Here is a 21,103-nt window from a genome sequence, read left to right on the forward strand (position 1 = left end):
TATTACAGAGCAATAGTGATAAAAACTGCATGGTATTGGTACAGAGACAGACAGATAGACCAATGGAATAGAATTGAAGACCCAGAAATGAACCCACACACCTATGGTCTCTTGATTTTTGACAAAGGAGCCAAAACCATCCAATGGAAAAAAGATAGCATTTTCAGCAAATGGTGCTGGTTCAACTGGAGGTCAACATGTAGACGAATGCAGATCGATCCATCCTTATCACCCTGTACAAAGCTTAAGTCCAAGTGGATCAAGGACCTCCACATCAAACCAGACACACTCAAACTAATAGAAGAAAAAGTAGGGAAGCATCTGGAACACATGAGCACTGGAAAAAATTTCCTAAACAAAACACCAATGGCTTATGCTCTAAGATCAAGAATCGACAAATGGGATCTCATAAAACTACAAAGCTTCTGTAAGGCAAAGGACACTGTGGTTAGGACAAAACGGCAACCAACAGATTGGGAAAAGATCTTTACCAATCCTACAACAGATAGAGGTCTTAAATCCAAAATATACAAAGAATTCAAGAAGTTAGACCGCAGGGAAACAAATAACCCTATTAAAAAATGGGGTTCAGAGCTAAACAAAGAATTCACAGCTGAGGAATGCCGAATGGCTGAGAAACACCTCAAGAAATGTTCAACATCTTTAGTCATAAGGGAAATGCAAATCAAAACAACCCTGAGATTTCACCTCACACCAGTGAGAATGGCTAAGATCAAAAACTCAGGGGACAACAGATGCTGGCTAGGATGTGGAGAAAGAGGAACACTCCTCCATTGTTGGTGGGATTGCAAACTGGTACAACCATTCTGGAAATCAGTCTGGAGGATCCTCAGAAAATTGGACATTGAACTGCCTGAGGATCCAGCTATACCTCTCTTGGGCATATATCCAAAAGATGCCCCAACATATAAAAAAGACACGTGCTCCACTATGTTCATTGCAGCCTTATTTATAATAGCCAGAAGCTGGAAAGAACCCAGATGCCCTTCAACAGAGGAATGGATACAGAAAATGTGGTACATCTACACAATGGAATATTACTCAGCTATCAAAAACAATGACTTTATGAAATTCGTAGGCAAATGGTTGGAACTGGAAAACATCATCCTGAGTGAGCTAACCCAATCACAGAAAGACATACATGGTATGCACTCATTGATAAGTGGCTATTAGCCCAAATGCTTGAATTACCCTAGATGCCTAGAACAAATGAAACTCAAGACGGATGATCAAAATGTTAATGCTTCACTCCTTCTTTAAATGGGAACAAGAATACCCTTGGCAGGGAAGGGAGAGGCAAAGATTAAAACAGAGACTGAAGGAACACCCATTCAGAGCCTGCCCCACATGTGGCCCATACATATACAGCCACCCAATTATACAAGATGGATGAAGCAAAGAAGTGCAGACTGACAGGAGCCGGATGTAGATCGCTCCTGAGAGACACAGCCAGAATACAGCAAATATAGAGGCGAATGCCAGCAGCAAACCACTGAACTGAGAATAGGTCCCCTATTGAAGGAATCAGAGAAAGAACTGGAAGAGCTTGAAGGGGCTCGAGACCCCATATGTACAACAATGCCAAGCAACCAGAGCTTCCAGGGACTAAGCCACTACCTAAAGACTATACATGGACTGACCCTGGACTCTGACCTCATAGGTAGCAATGAATATCCTAGTAAGAGCACCAGTGGAAGGGGAAGCCCTGGGTCCTGCTAAGACTGAACCCCCAGTGAACTAGCCTGGTGGGGGGAGGGCGGCAATGGGGGGAGGGTTGGGAGGGGAACACCCATAAGGAAGTGGAGGGGGAGGGCGAAATTTGCCCGGATACCGGGAAAGGGAATAACACTCGAAATGTAGATAAGAAATACTCAAGTTAATAAAAAAAAAATGAAAAAAAAAAAAGAACACACAACACAATAATCTTAGATCCAATTGGTAAGATATAATTGCCCACTTAAACATACAAAGTCCGGTACCATCCATTCCTTGAGAACATTAATAACAACCTGTAAATACACAGAGCAGAATCTTAACATCACCTGCCATCTTGTCCTGCCATGGTTTTCTCACCCTCTCTCCGTCTCTCCTCCTCTGTCCTGTCTCTTCTTCTCTCTTCTAGTCTCCTTCTCTTCCTTCAAACTTCTCTTCTGCCCATCCTTCCTTCTCCTCCAATGACAGGCCTTCTTCTATCCTGTACCTGCCCCTCACCTGTACTTTACAAATTCAATGGGGAGGTGGTGAGGTTACCTGATTCCTGAGTATGTGACTAGGCAGCTGTCCTTGGGGGCAGTAGAATTAACATCAAAATACAGATAACTTCAGGGCAAACCACAACAGGCTTCTGAGGCCTGTTTGCATGTAAACCAAGGATGAGTCTTGCTGGTGTGGGCACCCTAGAGATTACACTGGAGTTCTGAGGGTTCCAGACACTAGCTGGGAAGTCAGGTGACCGAAACAATGATTCAGACCGATCACATGATTACAAAGCTGGGGTCTCCAACTGGCCTCCAGGTGGTCAGGGGTGGACGTCTAAGGAAGCAGTGACATGGGAGTGGCAAGCACTGGGCCGGCCTTGAGCCGCCTGGATGACATCAGGGCCAGAGGATCTGGTAGCTCCAGGGATCTCCGGTCCATGCCTTACTTGGCCAGGGGGTTCCTAAAGGACCTGCCAGCAAACTTGGCTTTCTGCCCAGCTCCTCCTCCACTCTAAGGATCGATTGTACTTGACCAGGCAGTCAGATCGGCAGGGGGCACCAGTCTTGATCTGCGCAGCGCAGAGCCCTACCACCAAGTCGGCAATGAAAGCATCCTCAGTCTCTCCAGATCAATGGGACACCGTGACACCCCAGCCATTGGACTAGGCCAGCTTACACGCCTGCAGAGACTCGGTCACAGAGCCAATCTGGTTCACCTTGAGCAGGACGCAGTTGCAGGACTTCTTGCCTGCTGCCTTGGCAATCTGCGGAGAGTCGGTCACTGTGAGGTCATCCCCTACCACCTGGATGTAAACCAGCTGTAAACTTCTGCCAAGCATCCCAGTCGTCCTGGTCAAAGGGATCTTCAATGGACACCACTGGGTAGTCCTTGATGAAGGACTTGTACAGGTCGGCCAGTTGGTTGGGTGTAATGTACCGGCTGGCGTCATCCGGAGACTTGAAGTCCAGGTCATACTTGCCAGCCCTGTAGGTCTCAGAGGCAGCCACATCCATGCCGATGACAACCTGGTCAGTGAATCCGGTCTTTGCAATTGCAGTCTTGAGCAGCTCCACTGCTCCTTTGTTCTCCAGATTGTTAGGTGCGAATCCACCCTCATCACCCACATTGATGGCGTCTTTCCCATACTTCTCCTTGATGACGTTCTTCAGGTTGTGGTAAACCTCTGCTCCAATGCACATGGCTTCCTGGAAACAAGATGCCCCCACAGGCAAGATCATGAACTCTTGCATGGCCAGCTTGTCGCCAGCATGAGAACCGCCATTGATCACATTGAAAGTTAGGACTGGCAGGATGAATTCAGGGTTGCTGGCCAAGTCAGCAATGTGACGGTAAAGGGACACCCAGCTTTGCAGACAGCCAGGGACACTCCCATGATGGCATTTGCACCAAATTTAGATTTATTCTCGGTGCTGTCCATCTCGACAGCATCTGATCAGCTGGTCAATCTTCTGCTCCATAACTGTCTGTCTGCATTTTTGTGATTAGTCCTAATAATGGTTTTATGTCACAACATTAGAGTTCCAGACTACCTGATTCCTCAGGCTGAAAATAACTCTTGATCTTTTACAGTAAGTAAAGTTTGTTCATTCCAACTTCAGATCATCAAGAATGTATTCAATTAAAAATCACAATAAAATACAAAATTCAAAATTGGAGTTAAAGGAATAGAAGCTAAAAATCAGAAAGAAATGTTGAGGTGACTACATCAAATGCAAACAACTGGAAGCTAGGAAAATGAGCAAAGGCCGCAGGAAACTCACAAACAGGGTGTTACAAGCTCTGTATTCAAAGGAAAAGTGAGCAAGGAAGTTATTCTCATCAAATTCACAGTGGAACTGGTCAGGTCAAACCTGCAGTATTAAATTTTCTGTGAAATGAAACCATTACCATCAATTGAAATGACAAAAATGGAAGTTTTGGGAAATTGTTCATATCAAATTCATGATTCCGAGGCAGCAAACGTAACATTGGCCCACTCATTATATGTTGAGGAGAACTGCATTCATAAAATCTGAAAGTTGGCTGCGGAAGGCAAAAAGTCTTTGGACCACTCTTCTGTTTATTGGATGATCGCTTTGGAAAATGTCTGTCGTATCCGGACATGACCAAAGTTGTTCCTAACAAGTTGCCATCTGATTTGAAGCAGTGATTACAATTTTCCATGGGATAAGCATGGCAGGGAGTTTATATTTCATTTTAAGCACTATTCTTCAAAATTCTGACAGAGGCTGTTATAGTCCAATTTCAAAGACAAAGAGACTTGCTGCTACTGCTATGCTGTCACGTATTATCCAACCAGTGCTCAGGATTGGTTTTGGCAAGTAGAGCTATTTGTAACCATAAACACATTCTTGATTGGAATCACACAAAATGAGGATGTGGCGGTGCACGCCTGTAACTTCAAGACTGAGGCAGGAGGATTGCAATCTTCAAGCCAGCCTGGGCTATGTAAGGAAACCCTGTGTCAACACAAACAAACAAACCATGAAAAATGTCATAAGTACCAAAGGAAAAAATAAATATAAGCACTGAAAAATTCAAGTAAGTGACAAATAATTGATATTTTGACAACAAAGAGGTAAATATAGGAAAAAATATAGAATGCTTTATGTAACGAACTGAAAGATAAAAAGGACTAATATTTACCAAAGACAATAAGGACTTTCAGAATACTGATGTGTACAGAGAAGTCAAAAAGGAATTAGCTGCAGTACAAATTATTCCAAACTTGTTGACCAGTTAGATGGCCCCGTAATTTATTTTAAAATAAGGGAAATATAATTTCTCTCTTGAATTAAGAATTCAAACTTCAACATTTTAAAAATCAGAAGGTGGACATAAATCTTTTGTTTGACTGGGCTTTAAGATATTGAGAAGTTTCTTAAATAATAATGAAATTGTAGAAAATTAATTATTGACTTATATTTGATTGTGTGCTATCCATTTGGTTTGCTAGCAATAGCTATAGTGAACGATCATGATAATGACTTTTTAAAAAGAGGTGTTGCTTAGCATTAAATTTCAAAACTTCGAATGAAAAAACCTTTTCTGTGTTGTAAGAAATTACAGGCAACTTATGTAACTGGGAAGACATCTCATTAAAATAGAAGAGAATCACAAGAAATAGAACATTTTCTTAGTTATTCTGCAGGTGATGTACTACAGCAGTGGTTCTAAATCTTCCTAATGCTGCAGTCCTTTAGTTCAGTTCCTCATGTTGTGACGATTCCTAGCTGTAACATTATTTTTAAAGCTGCTCCATAAATATAATTTTGCTACTGTTATGATTGTAATGTAAATATCTGATATGCCCCTGTGAAAGGTTTGAAGGACTCCCAGCGCATGACAACCTCAGGTTGGGAAACATTGTGCAACACAGTGTAGAAACTGCTTTCTAGATGCTTTAGGGACTCATAAAATCAAAGAGACTTAGACCAATGATTAAACACTTTCATGATACATTGGGAATAATTTATCACGAGCATCTCTGTTTTATTACTTGAACACAATATATTAATTTCCCACTTTGACCCTCAAGTTTTGTTTTCCAATCTAAATATTTTAAATTTTTGCTGACAGTTTCTATTGTCTCAGCAAGACATTTCTCCAGATTAGAAGGAAAAGATATCTACTTAAGAACTTCCTGATTTGTCTGCCATCACTGTATGAAAAACTGAATAGCAACAGAATAGTCAACTTGTAGACATTTTGTGAGATGCACATGGATTTAAAAAATAACCATGCTGCTTTTCTCCCTGTGTTCTATCACCCTCACATTGCTGGGCCATAAAGAGAACTCCCACATATGCACAATAAAAGTTACAGTTTTCTTTGATAGCTTGTCAGACGTTAGCCATGCACAAACCATAGCTCTCAATTTTGAAGGCAGAACAATAGAGAGTGTTATTTTTTAATATAACCGTGTGTTAAGCTTGTGTAAAATAAGGGTTTAGATGTGGATACCTTCATTTGTGTTCAGCAAAAACAGTGATTAGTATTATCTAGTAATACTAGTAATTTAGTATTATTAGTAATTACTAGTATTATTTCATCATACTAGTAATCTAGTATTATTAGCAATTACTAGTAATCTAGTATTTCTAGTATCTAGGATATTAGTAATACCTGGTTGAGATAAAACAGGGGAGGGCATTGGTGTCAGGGCTGTGCCTTCTTCGTAGCCTTCTCTTTCCTAATACTAACTTTCAAATAGGTAATTGGTTTAGGAGGCAGGAATATTACCATCACTTAAACTACTCAGTATTTTCTTCCTGATTTCTTGCCCCCAGCTCTCTTGAGTGGAAGAAATGTTTTGGTTTTGAATGAACAGTCATAAGTCAGCTTCTTCTCCTGTCCACAAATCCAAAGAAATTTGCTTTTGTCTTTTTTCTAATTTGCTTCCAGGAAGAAGAATACCATCTAGAAGAATTATTAACTTGCCACAGTCTAGACCTATTAAACAGAACAATAGATTGCAACTATTATTTTAAGCAGGGTATGCCAAAGTTGTTAAAATTGTGATGCCTATTACTGCCAATGTGGGAAGCTGATAAGTTTTTAAGTATATTAATGTGAACTTTTACTTTTTGATACAAGTACTAAGTGGTATTCTATTGGAACTTTCTCAGCATGTGTCCAATGTTGTAAAGAAGAAACTCAAAATGCACGTAACACCCTCACTGGCAATCATTAGCATTGTGAAAGAGGCAGGCACCAACCTCATTTTTCCATAAAAAGAGAAGTTATTTTTACTTCCATCAACATTGTCTCATCAGCAGGACTTGCTTTCAGCACAGACAGCATCTTTATTCATAAGCTTATTGCCATAGCATATTAGCAATATTATCAATTCTTTATTAATTCACATTTTTTTTAGCCTACTGTTACTCCTTGAACTCATCCAGGTAGTCTTTAAATGATGAGAGTTGTTGAAAACTGAACAAATGTCTACGCTCCCTAAGTTTTAGTGCTTACAAACCATTGAAAGACATGTCCATGTCATTTACATGATACTTGGCCAATTTGTTTCCCTTTAGTTAGCCTGGTGAATGCCACAAATGTGAGTCGGCTGGGCCTTTTGAAATAAATCCCACACAGAGAAGAAAATAGCCCATGCACGACTTGCTAAAGGCATTTAGAATGTGTTTCTCCTAAGATTAAAGTGGAAAGTCCAAACTAACTGATGTATCCCAGCAATAGTGTTCAGGGAGGCTTTGTTATATAGACCATTTCCTTGTATATGACATTCATTAAAACAGAAAAGGCTTCATGGAAAGGTTCATAAGGTGACGTTTTCCTCCATATAATATTTTGGGTATGGAACGTTCAAAAGCGATGTGCCCTGGAAAGCATTACAAAGGATTTCTCTTGTAGATCTGTGCTCATGTAAAATTTATTTTAGATTGTTCTTTGGCCAATGTTTCGCAGTTTACATTTGTGCAAGAAGGTCCCAGAGCACATTTTTTTTTTTTAATCCTGACTGCACTTTGGTCATGTCTGACCAATTTTGTCCAGTGCTATGCATCTATTTTCCTGGTTTCTGCTACTAATAGGATAGTCAAGAAGGAGCTGATTAGGAGACACTTGTCTATAAATAAAAGAGGCAAACCTCCCTGATCCCTACCCACAGCTCCCTGCTCCCAAACCCCATGGGAGAGAGAGCTCACCGCCCAGACAGGTGGGCACTCCTGAGACTGCAGAGTGGAAGAGACCACCAATACTGCCCACCCCTGCCCACATCCCTGGTCCAAGAGGAAACAGTATACGGCCTCTGGGAACCTGAAGATAGGGGCACTCAAGTGGTAGGTCCCTTGCGGTTCAGACACTGCCCGGACCTGAAGGAACCTGGTTAACAGCTCCCTGCACCCAAATCTCGTGGGAGGGAGAGCTAAACCTTCAGAGGAACAGACACCTGGGAAGCCAGAAGAGACTACACTCTGCCCACATTTCTGACTCCAGAGGAAAACACCTAATGCCATCTGGGACCCTGGTGCAGGGAGGCCCTTGGAAAAGGCGGTGCAGGCCCTCCTGGCTGCCGCCCTAATGAAGAGCTCAAAAGCAGCCCCCCCACTAGCAACTTCAGCTGAGGGACCACAGGTAAGACCAACTTAACTTTTCTTCTCCAAGCGACCTGCCTGGTGGACTCAGGACACACGCCCACAGGAACAATTGAAGACCAGTAAAAAGGAAAGACTACACGACTGAAGCAGAACACTTTGTTCCCATAACTGGCTGAAAGGAAACAGGAAAAAAGGTCTACAGCACTCCTGACACACAGGCCTATAGGACGGTCTAGCCACTGTCAGAAATAGAACAAGGTAACACCAGAAACAACCTGATGGCGAGAGGCAAGCACAGGAACCCAAGCAACAGAAACCAAGACTACATGACATCATCGGAGCCAAATTCTCCCACTAAAGCAAACACTGAATTTCCAAACACATCAGAAAAGTAAGATCTAGATTTAAAATCACGTTTGATCATGATGCTGGAGGACTTCAAGAAAGACATAAAGAACTCCCTTAGAGAAACGCAGGAAAACATAAATAAAGAAGTAGAAACGTATAGAGAGGAATCACAAAAATCCCTGAAAGAATTCCAGGAAAACACAATCACACAGGTGAAGGAATTAAAAATGGAAATAGAAGCAATAAAGAAAGCACAAAGGGAGACAACCCTGGATATAGAAAACCAAAGAAAGAAACAAGGAGCCGTAGATATAAGCATCACAAACAGAATACAAGAGATAGAAGAGAGAATCTCAGGAGCAGAAGATTCCATAGAAATCATTGACACAATGGTCAAAGAAAATGTAAAACAGAAAAAACTACTGGTGCAAACCATACAGGAAATCCAGGACTCAATGAGAAGATCAAACCTAAGGACAATAGGTATAGAAGAGAGTGAAGACTCCCAGCTCAAAGGACCAGTAAATATCTTCAACAAAATCATAGAAGAAAACTTCCCTAACCTAAAGAAAGAGATGCCCATAAACATACAAGAAGCCTACAGAACCCCAAATAGATTGGACCAGAAAAGAAACTCCTCCTGTCACATAATAGTCAAAACACCAAATGCACAAAACAAAGAAAGAATATTAAAAGCAGTAAGGGAGAAAGGTCAAGTAACATATAAAGGCAGACCTATCAGAATTACACCAGACTTCTAAACAGAGACCATGAAAGCCAGAAGATACTGGACAGATATCATACAGACCCTAAGAGAACACAAAAGCCAGCCCAGGTTACTGTATCCAGCAAAACTCTCAATTAACATTGATGGAGAAACCAAGATATTCCATGACATAACCAAATTTACACAATATCTTTCTACAAATCCAGCACTACAAAGGATAATAAATGGTAAAGCCCAACATAAGGAGGCAAGCTATACCCTAGAAGAAGCAAGAAACTAATCGTCTTGGCAACAAAACAAAGAGAATGAAAGCACACAAACATAACCTCACTTCCAAATATGAATATAACGGGAAGCAATAATCACTATTCCTTAATATCCCTCAACATCAATGGTCTCAACTCCCCAATAAAAAGACATAGATTAACAAACTGGATATGCAATGAGGGGCCTGCATTCTGCTGCCTACAGGAAACACACCTCAGAGACAAAGACAGACACTACCTCAGATTGAAAGGCTGGAAAACAACTTTCCAAGCAAATGGTCGGAAGAAGTAAGCTGGAGCAGCCATTCTAATATCAAATAAAATAGATTTTCAACTAAAAGTAGTCAAAAAAGATAAAGAAGGACACTTGATATTCATCAAAGGAAAAATCCACTAAGATGAACTCTCAATCCTAAATATCTATGCTTCAAATGCAAGTGCACTTACATACATAAAAGAAACCTTACTAAAGCTCAAAGCACACATTGCACCTCACACATTAATAGTAGGAGATTTCAACACCCCACTTTCATCAATGGACAGATCATGGAAACAGAAATTAAACAGAGACATAGACAGACTAAGAGAAGTCATGAACCAAATGGACTTAACAGATATTTATAGAACATTCTATCCTAACAAAAGGATATACCTTCTTCTCACCACCTCATGGTACTTTCTCCAAAATTGACCATGTGATTGGTCATAAAACAGGCCTCAATAGATACAGAAAGATCGAAATAATCCCACGCGTCCTACCAGACCACCATGGGCTAAAGCTGGTCTTCAACAACAGTAAGGGAAGAATGCCCACATATACATGGAACTTGAACAATGCTCTACTCAATGATAACCTGGTCAAGGAAGAAATAAAGAAAGAAATTAAAGACTTCTTAGAATTTAATGAAAATGAAGGTACAAATGCCCAAACTTACGGGACACAATGAAAGCTGTGCTAAGAGGAAAATTCATAGCTCTGAGTGCCTGCAGAAAGAAGCATATATCAGCAGCTTGACAGCACACCTAAAAGCTCTATAGCAAAAAGAAGCAAATACACTCAGAAGGAGCTGAAGGCAGGAAATAATCAAACTCAGAGCTGAAATCAACCAAGTAGGAACAAAAAGGTCTATACAAAGAATAAACAGAAACAAAAGTTGCTTCTTTGAGTAAATCAACAAGATAGTTAAACCCTTAGCCAGACAAATGAGAGGACACAGAGAGTGTGTCCAAATTAACAAATCAGAAATGAAAAGGGAGACATAGCTACAGAATCAGAGGAAATTAAAAAAATACTCAGACCCTACTGCAAAAGCCTATATTCAACAAAACTTGAAAATCTGGAGGAAATGGACAATTTCCTAGACAGATACCAGGTACTAAAGTTAAAGCAGGAACAGATAAACCATCTAAACAACCCCATAACTCCTAAAGAAATAGCAGCAGTAATGAAAGGTCTCCCAACCAAATAGAACCCAGGTATAGATGGGTTCAGTGCACAATTCTATCAGACCTTCATAGAAGACCTCATACCAATACTGTCAAAACTATTTCACATAATTGAAACAGATGGAGTGCTACCGAATTCCTTCTATGAAGCCACAATTACTCTTTTACCTAAACCACACAAAGACCCAACAAAGAAAGAGAACTTCAGACCAATTTCACTTATGAATATCGTCACAAAAATACTCAATAAAATTTTGACAAACTGAATCCAAGAGCATATCAAAATAATCATCCACCATGATCAAGTAGGCATGCAGGGATGGCTTAACATACAGAAAACCATCAACGTAATCCACTATATAAACAGACTGAAAGATAAAAACATATGATCATTTCATTAGATGCTGAGAAAGCATTTGACAAAATTCAACACCCCTTCATGATAAAAGTCCTGGAAAGAATAGGAATTCAAGGCCCATACCTAAACACAGCAAAAGGCATATACAGCAAACCAGTAGCTAATATTAAACTAAATGGAGAGAAACTTGAAGCAATGCTACTAAAATCAGGGAATAGACAAGGCTATCCACTCTCTCCCTATTTATTCAATATAGTTCTTGAAGTTCTAGCCAGAGCAATCAGACAACAAAAGGAGATCAAAGGGATACAGATTGGAAAAGAAGAAGTCAAAATATCACTATTTGCAGATGATATGATAGTATATTTAAGTGATCCTAAAAGTTCCACCAGAGAACTACTAAACCTGATAAACACCTTCAGCCAAGTGGCTGGGTATAAAATTAACTCAAATAAATCAGTAGCATTCCTCTACACAAAAGAGAAACAAGCTGAGAAAGAAATTAGGGAAACGACACCCTTCATAATAGTCTCAAATAATATAATATACCTCGGTGTGACTTTAACTGAGCAAGTTAAAGATCTATATGACAAGAACTTCAAGCCTCTGAAGAAAGAAATTGAAGAAGATCTCAGAAGATGTAAAGATCTCCCATGCTCATGGATTGGTAGGATTAATATAGTAAAAATGGCCATTTTACCAAAAGCAATCTACAGATTCAATGCAATCCCCATCAAAATACCAATCCAGTTCTTCAGAGAGTTAAACCGAACAATTTGCAAATTCATCTGGAATAACAAAATACCCAGGTTAGCTAAAACTATCCTCAACAATAAAAGGACTTCAGGGGGAATCACTATCCCTGAACTCAAAGAGTATTACAGAGCAATAGTGATAAAAACTGCATGGTATTGGTACAGAGACAGACGGATAGAGCAGTGGAATAGAAGTGAAAACCCAGAAATGAACCCACACACCTATGGTCACTTGATTTTTGACAAAGGAGCCAAAACCATCCAATGGAAAAAAGATAGCATTTTCAGCAAATGGTGCTGGTTCAACTGGAGGTCAGCATGTAGAAGAATGCAGATTGATCCATGCTCATCACCCTGTACAAAGCTTAAGTCCAAGTGATTCAAGGACCTCCACATCAAACCAGAGACACTCATACTAATTAAAGAAAAAATGGGGAAGCATCTCGAGCACATGGGCACTGGAGAGAATTTCCTGAACAAAACACCAATGGCTTATGCTCTAGGATCAAGAATCTACACATGGGATCTCATTAAACTACAAAGCTTCTGTAAGGCAAAGGACATTGTTGTTAGGATAAAACAGCAACCAACAGATTTGTAAAAGGTCTTTACCAATCCTACAACTGATAGAGGGCTTATATCCCTCTATATACAAAATATACAAAGAACTCAAGAAGTTAGACTGCAGGGAGACAAATAACCCTCTTAAAAATTGGGGTTCAGAGCTAAACAAAGAATTCACAGCTGAGGAATGCCAAATGGCTGAGAAACACCTAAAGAAATGTTCAACATCTTTAGTCATAAGGGAAATGCAAATCAAAACAACCCTGAGATTTCACCTCACACCAGTGAGAATGGCTAAGATAAAAAACTCAGGTGACAGCAGATGCTGGTGAGGATGTGGAAAAAGACGAACACTCCTCCATTGTTGGTGGGATTGCAGACTGTTACAACCATTCTGGAAATCAGTCTGGAGGTTTCTCACAAAACTGGACATTGAACTACCTGAGGACCCAGCTATACCTCGCTTGGGTATATACCCAAAAGATGTCCTAACATATAACAAAGACACATGGTCCACTATGTTCATAGCAGCCTTATTTATAATAGTCAGAAGCTGGAAAGAACCCAGATGCCCTTCAACAGAGGAATGGATAGAGAAAATGTGGTACATCTACACAATGGAATATTACTCAGCTATCAAAAACAATGAGTTTATGAAATTCATAGGCAAATGGATGGAACTGGAAAATATCATCCTGAGTGAGCTAACCCAATCATAGAAAAACACTCATGGTATGCACTCATTGATAAGTGGATATTAGCCCAAATGCTTGAATTACCCTAGATGCACAGAACTTATGAAACTCAAGGATGACCAAAATGTGAATGCTTCACTCCTTCTTTAAAAGGGGAACAAGAATACCCTTGTGAGGGAATAGGGAGGCAAAGTTTAGAACAGAGGCAGAAGGAACATCCATTCAGAGCCTGCCCCACATGTGGCCCATACATATACAGCCACCAAACTAGATAAGATGGATGAAGCAAAGAAGTTCAGGCTGACAGGAACCGGATGTAGATCTCTCCTGAGAGACTCAGCCAGAATATGGCAATTACATAGGCGAATGCTATCATTAAACCACTGAACTGAGAACGGGACCCCTGTTGAAGTAATCTTAGAAAGGACTGGAAGAGGTTGAAAGGACTTGAGACCCCATATGAACAACAATGCCAACCAACCAGAGCTTCCAGGGACTAAGCCACTACCCAAAGACTATACATGGACTGACCCTGGGCTCCAACCTCATAGGTAGCAATGAATAGCCTAGTAAGAGCACCAGTGGAAGGGGAAGCCCTTGGTCCTGCCAAGACTGAACCCCCAGTGAACTTGATTTTTGTGGGGAGGTCGGTAATGGGGGGAGGATGGGGAGGGGGAACAGCCATTGGGTAGGGGAGGGGGATGTTAGGGGGATATTGGTCTGGAAACCAGGAAAGGGAATAACAATTGAAATGTAAATAAGAAATACCCATGTTAATAAAGATGAAAAAAATAAGTAAAAGATGCTCTCTCTAGCTCAGAGAATAAATTTAACCCCAGGAAGTATTTTAATACTATGTCCTGTGAGCAAAGCTTCTAGTTGGAAAAAGACAACTGATTTACAGCTCTATGGCATATTTTATTAGTATGTGTCAGTCTGGAGAATGGTTCCTTTATGCAATGCAAACAATTTTTCTGTTTCTATGTCTTCCTGGCAGGTTTCTAGTGTCTAATGTATGGGTACGATGCCCAACAATATTTGTGCAGGGGTAATCTCCTTTATTCTTACTGTTTAAAGGAAATGTTTAAACTTCCTTTTTAATGATTCTCCTATTCATTTATTCTGTGACTTTTTCTTTCTTTTAAAACATTTTCATTTTATGTATTTCCATTTTATGTACTATGTTATACAGAACATTTTTATTCATTTATATATTGTGTATTGAGAATATCTCCCTATGTCCCCTTCTTCTTCCCCACTAGTTCCATTTGTCCCCCTAGACAGTTTTACTTCTGCTTTCATGTGTCAAACACACACACACACACACACACACACACACACACACACACACACACAGCTTCATGTAGCTATGTAAAATCTAGGAATCACATATTTGGAAAGTCCTTGCCTCTAAAGCCAACATTTTCCTCTACCAGTTTCAGATTTTCAGTTTTCAAATTAAAGACTTATTGAAAGACAAGACAATTTTGGAATGACTCTTGTTTGCATGAAGTAGCAACGCTAGGCAAAAGGATAGCAGTGTCCTCATTTGACTGGGCAGACATTATAGGAGCTTGCATTAGACGATGATGAAAGTTAACATCATTGAAGGGTCAAGTTACTTTGAAAATGGACAGCAGGGAGATCGAAGCTAACTGAGAGAGCTACATTAAGTTTTAGAGCAGTGATTCTTAAGCTGTGGGTTGTGACCCTTCTGAGGGTCACATATCAGATATCCACATTATGACAGTAGCAAAATTATAGTTATGAACAATCGACAAAATAATTTTACGGTTGGGCAGGTCACTACAAACATGAGGTTATTAAAGAATTGCAGTACTAGGAAAGTTGAGAACCATTGCTTTTGAAGGTGGGCATGTGGGTGACATTTAATTTGAAACTAACAGGAAGATAGTTGAAAGTTGAGAAGATTCTTAGAGGAAATAACACTTACAATGGCCCAGAGGCCAGAAAGAATATGTTATATTTGAAAGAGAAAATCAACTTGAGACCAAGGCTGAAAGGGAGAAGAGAAAACATGACGCCAGATTCCACTACCTTTCCTCAGTGTGTTTCAGGTCAAGGGGATTATTTTTAAGGTTAACTAAGGTAAAACATAATAAAAGACACATCTGCTCAGAAAATTATCATACTGGTTTTAGACTGAACCATACAATTGCGCACTCAGAGTTGGTTGCCTACATGTCCTTGCCAGGTGTTAGATCCAGATTTGCTCAAGGCAAATCCAGTTTTTAATGTGTTCTTTAAGTGAGAGTGGTGCCAGTAGGATTTAGTTTCAGTTGCAAGTGCATAGAGTTGTGTCTTAGTAGGGTTTGGAAGTCAGAAAGGTGACTGGACCACGACTCTGTACTGCTGCAATGGACTTGGCAGCAAGGGTCTGGGCAGTAAGGGTAAGTATCACCTAGGGCTTCTGTATTGACTGATCCAAGTGCTTCAATATGGCCCATGCTTCTGGAGCTAGTATGTCATTGAAGTCTATCAAGGGGGAGGAGAAGCTGTGATCCTAAGATTCTAGGCTGCCTTGGTTTCTCCTTCTGGACAGCAGTAAGAAAAATGATGGAACATGCAGGTTTATGCTCCATATACATTTGCAATCCTCATCTTTATTTCCAATATAGAAAAGGAGGGGAATTAGCACTACTCTTGGAGATTCCTCATAGTATTCAGGGCATCCATGATGTGAGTTCTCAAGACAGTGATATTGGAGATGCTAGTAGAAAAGACCCGCAAGACTTCTGGAATGGCACGCCATAGACTGTTCAACAAGGAAAAGTCAGTGTATCTCATTTATGGTGACTTAAATGTCTTTATTTAAGGAAGGGCTTAAAGGAGTTCAATTGACAGGAGTTAATTAATATCAACAAACGGACAAATATTTAGAAGTTGTTAACAGGTAGGTACTGCAATAGTTGCTATGCCTCTGAATTGCACACCAAGATAGGACCACATCAGAAACTCTACAGGAGTCACGAAAAAAACAGTCAACAGAGCAAGATTTGCTCACACAAGCAGCTAGCAGGCGTGTATTATATAATCATTGCTTTGAATGTTGAGTTTTATTTCATAGAACTTTAAACAAAGTACAGCTAGCTCATTGGAAGGATACCCTGGATACAGTATTTTCCTTTGTGTGACTGTTCAAAGAGATGAGGGTGAGAGAGACATCATACTTTGATTGAACCATCTAGTTCAGTTCTTGGGAGTCATCAGTCGTGAAGGTGACAATTCTGTAGTACAAAGGAAGGAAAGGAGAAAGGACTTCTCATGTGACATCTCATGCTCTACCACTGATGTCACTGGTGCTGTCACAGAATGTATTCCTCACAGTTTTAAATGTAGGGTTGACTTTGCTAGAGGAACCATGCGTGTAGTCTGATAGGAGGTTCCCTCTAAAGATGTCTACAACTGTCTGGCAGGGTCAAATATTGATCATCAAATAATCATTCCTCTGAATGTTGAGCTTTACTTCATAGAACATTTTTTAAAAAAAGTATAGCTATCTCATTGGCAGGCTACATTGAAGTGCCTTAAAAGAATTACAAATGTTTGTCACTGTTGCCTGAAAAAGTACCCAGAGTTTAGAAAGTGCAGAGGAATAGGAAAGAGAGGAGCCTAAGGGGAAAGAAGTGTTTCCCTGAGAAATTTTGCTTCTAGAAGTTTCCTGAACTACTGTGTAGCAGCCTGATGGCATAGTTTTATAAAACTGTGATTATCAGAGCATTCACAATCTCTCTTTTCTGTGGTGCTTGTGTATATATGGTTTGTTTGTACCTGTATAAGGGTTTACTTGTATGTAGGCATGCATGTGCATATATGTCTGTGGAGACAAGAAGTTGGTGTTGGGTGTCATCTTCAGTTATTTCTTAAGTTTTGAGAGGATCTCTCACTAAACCCAAAGCACATTCTCATCCACTGGGCTAGGCTAATAGGTCATTGAACTATAAATATCCACCGGTCTTTGCCTGTCTACCCCATTGTGTGGAATTTCTCATGTGTAACTTTGGTCAGGTTTTTACATGGCTTCTAGGATTTGGACTCTGACCCTCAAGCAGTTTACTGACTGAGTTATATCCTCAGTCCTCTGGGTTAATACACTGTGATAGTTTTTTTTAATGCTAATTATTTAGATATTTAAAAGAAAAAGCTATTCAGAAACATTGCTAACCATTAGCTCATCCATTTGAATATATTTTAATATTTTATAGGTGTGGTTTTTCTGTCTACATGTTTGTCTGTGCATCATGTGTCCTGGTCCTCATGGATACCAGAAAAAGGCAAAGGATCCTTTAGAACTGGAGTTATAAACAGTTGTGAGCAGCCATGTGAGTGCTAGGAGTTAAATCTAGGTCCTCAGGAAGATCTATTAGTCAGTGGTGTTAACCACTGACCAATCTCTCTAGCCTGAAAATATTTTTGTTTTCATAATGTTGAATGAAGCTTTAGAAGTTGAGAAAAACATTAAAATAAAAGAGTGAATATCGTGAGGCAGGAGGAAATTGTGGGTGACATAGTAGAGAATAAAGAAAAGTTATGTACATGTGTGAAAAGTCTTACTGAAACCCAACATTTTTATATGCTAACTAAACCCGATTTTAAAAGTCTAGATGGCACTGTTGAATTACCATGGAGGAAATGGTGTAGCCTCAGTTATGTAGCATTTAGCATCAGTTACCTGTCTTTGGAAAAAAATCAAATGTCCCCATAGATTATGGTTATTGTGATCCCATGCTTCTGGTAAGAGTCTCCAGTGTCTGAGAGGGAGGCTGCGTGTGTGAGCCTGTGCTCACAGTGAGGACTGTTAATGCTGGAGATTCTCATTTGCACTAACGTTCAACAAAGCCTTGAGTGCATTATCTTCTTTTTCTTGTATCTTATGCTTTGGCTGCCAAGTTACAATTAAGAAAAAAAATACTCCAGAATCCACAGTATAGATAAAGAAAAGATAAATCAAACACAATGTGCTAGGAGCTTAGATTGGGGGATAATGAATTAAAATGTCCAAAAATTTATAAAAAGATCATGGTATAGTTAAAATAGCATATGTAAAAATGTAAAGCACACAGTATGTTCATGTTTTTATTTTTTTGCAATAAATCTTTGTATTGTTACTGGAGTCCACTTGTGTAGATTGTTTTGTTGCTGTGAGTTTACCTATTATCCAGAATTTTAATCCCCCCCAAACACCAAAGAATTGAGAATGATTTTCTGGAAGAGGTTATTTTCTCTCTTCTTTCCCAAATGACGGAAGACTTAAAAAAGATTGCTTGATTTGTGGAACTTTCGAAAGTTCTTAATGTATTCAGAATCAGAGTACGTAGTCTAGAACACAAACCTTGGCCAGAGTCTCAGCCATCTTGGCTCGGTGCCTTCAACAAACAGGTGTCCTTTAGATTTGGCTTGAAACTTAAACTAGTGTCCTAATTCCATGGTAAAGCATGAAATGACATGATAAGGGTATTTGTGTGCTATTCTGGATCTATTACATAGCATGTGAGTATGTCTATGTAGGTGAAAGAAAACTCATTTCATTTTCTTTACATATAATGAAAAATAATTAAAAGAAATTAAATTAAAAGAAAATTCTAATTAAAAGTAAGCTCAAACTTTGGAAATACACCCACATCTTTGGAATAGATGTAGAGTGTAATAGAGTGCAATAGAGTGGCCAAAGCTACATCAATTCCCAGCTAACAATGGGCACAGTTATTTACTAGCTCTTTGCTAAATTAGGACCATCACTTGTTATATTGTCCTTACTCAACTCTAGTCCCCATCACTGATGAATGCTTGATCCTCTCTCATCTCCTTGGGCTTCTGTGATGCACACTTCATGGGCAGCATCATGACCCTTGCTAGAATGACTATTGCTTGTGAAGGATATATTCAGGTGGTAGAGAAACTCTCTGACTAGGATACCAACATGGAATAGGGCTAGGAGGTACAGAATGAGACTCAGCTTGCCTGCTGTTTCTGGGGACAAGTTGGAAACACATTTTCGACCAGGGATGGATCAGCTTATTGCTAATGATGGGGCCTTGATGACTGGGGCTCTGAACACTCTGGGCCCTGTCCTGTACATTGATAACCACTTGTAGGAATGCTCTGAACCAGGACTTCCCAAACTTGGATGGACACCAGAATCATCTACAAGGTTTGTTGAAACATACATTGTTTCAACAACCATTATCCCAACAACAGTTTCTTATTCACTAGTCTTGGGTGATTAATGTTAATAAGGACACATGAGGGCCCGCGGCAGCTCTCTGCTCCCAGACCCCGTGAGAGAGAGAGACCCAACCGCCTGGTCAGGTGGGCACTCCTGAGGCTGCAGAGCGGAAGAGACCACCAACACTGCTCACCCCTGCCCACATCCCTGGCCCAAGAGGAAACTGTATAAGGCCTCTGGGCTCCCGTGGGGGAGGGCCCAGGAGCGGCAGGACCCCTGCCTGAGACACCGCCAGAACCTGAAGGAAACAGACTGGATAAACAGTTCTCTGCACCCAAATCCCGTGGGAAGGAGAGCTAAACCTTCAGAGAGGCAGACAAGCCTGGGAAACCAGAAGAAACTGCTCTCTGCACACACATCTCGGACGCCAGAGGAAAAAGCCAAAGACCATCTGGAACCCTGGTGCACTGAAGCTCCCGGAAGGGGCGGCACAGGTCTTCCTGGTTGCTGCCGCTGCAGAGAGCCCGTGGGCAGCACCCCACGAGCGAACTTGAGCCTCGGGACCACAGGTAAGACCAACTTTTCTGCTGCAAGAAAGCTGCCTGGTGAACTCAAGACACAGGCCCACAGGAACAGCTGAAGACCTGTAGAGAGGAAAAACTACACGCCCGAAAGCAGAACACTCTGTCCCCATAACTGACTGAAAGAGAAGAAAACAGGTCTACAGCACTCCTGACACACAGGCTTATAGGACAGTCTAGCCACTGTCAGAAATAGCAGAACAAAGTAACACTAGAGATAATCTGATGGCGAGAGGCAAGCGCAGGAACCCAAGCAACAGAAACCAAGACTACATGACACCATCGGAGCCCAATTCTCCCATCAAAACAAACATGGAATATCCAAACACACCAGAAAAGCAAGACCTAGTTTCAAAATCATTTTTGATCATGATGCTGGAGGACTTCAAGAAAGACGTGAAGAACTCCCTTAGAGAACAAGTAGAAGCCTACAGAGAGGAATCGCAAAAATGCCTGAAAGAATTCCAGGAAAACATAAATAAAGAAGTAGAAGCCCATAGAGAGGAGACACAAAAATCCCTGAAAGAATTCCAGGAAAACATAAATAAACAAGTAGAAGCTCATAGAGAGGAGACACAAAAATCCCTGAAAGAATTCCAGGAAAACACAGTCAAACAGTTGAAGGAATTAAAAATGGAAATAGAAGCAATCAAGAAAGAACACATGGAAACAACCCTGGATATAGAAAACCAAAAGAAGAGACAAGGAGCTGTAGATACAAGCTTCACCAACAGAATACAAGAGATGGAAGAGAGAATCTCAGGAGCAGAAGATTCCATAGAAATCATTGACTCAACTGTCAAAGATAATGTAAAGTGGAAAAAGCTACTGGTCCAAAACATACAGGAAATCCAGGACTCAATGAGAAGATCAAAC

General features: G+C 40.4%; 1 protein-coding gene and 1 pseudogene; one reads left to right on the plus strand and one right to left on the minus strand.

Moving 5' to 3' along the window:
• Window positions 1-21,103, plus strand: part of Erich1 (glutamate-rich 1) — a gene marked incomplete at its 5' end in the record, with an annotated part of 52,793,804 nt that overhangs the window by 8,518,761 nt on the left and 44,253,940 nt on the right.
• Window positions 2,662-3,689, minus strand: Eno1-ps26 (enolase 1, pseudogene 26; annotated as a pseudogene).

This window comes from Rattus norvegicus, chromosome 16, assembly GCF_021556685.1.
Source record: "Rattus norvegicus strain SHRSP/BbbUtx chromosome 16, alternate assembly SHRSP_T2T, whole genome shotgun sequence".
NCBI lineage: Eukaryota > Metazoa > Chordata > Mammalia > Rodentia > Muridae > Rattus > Rattus norvegicus.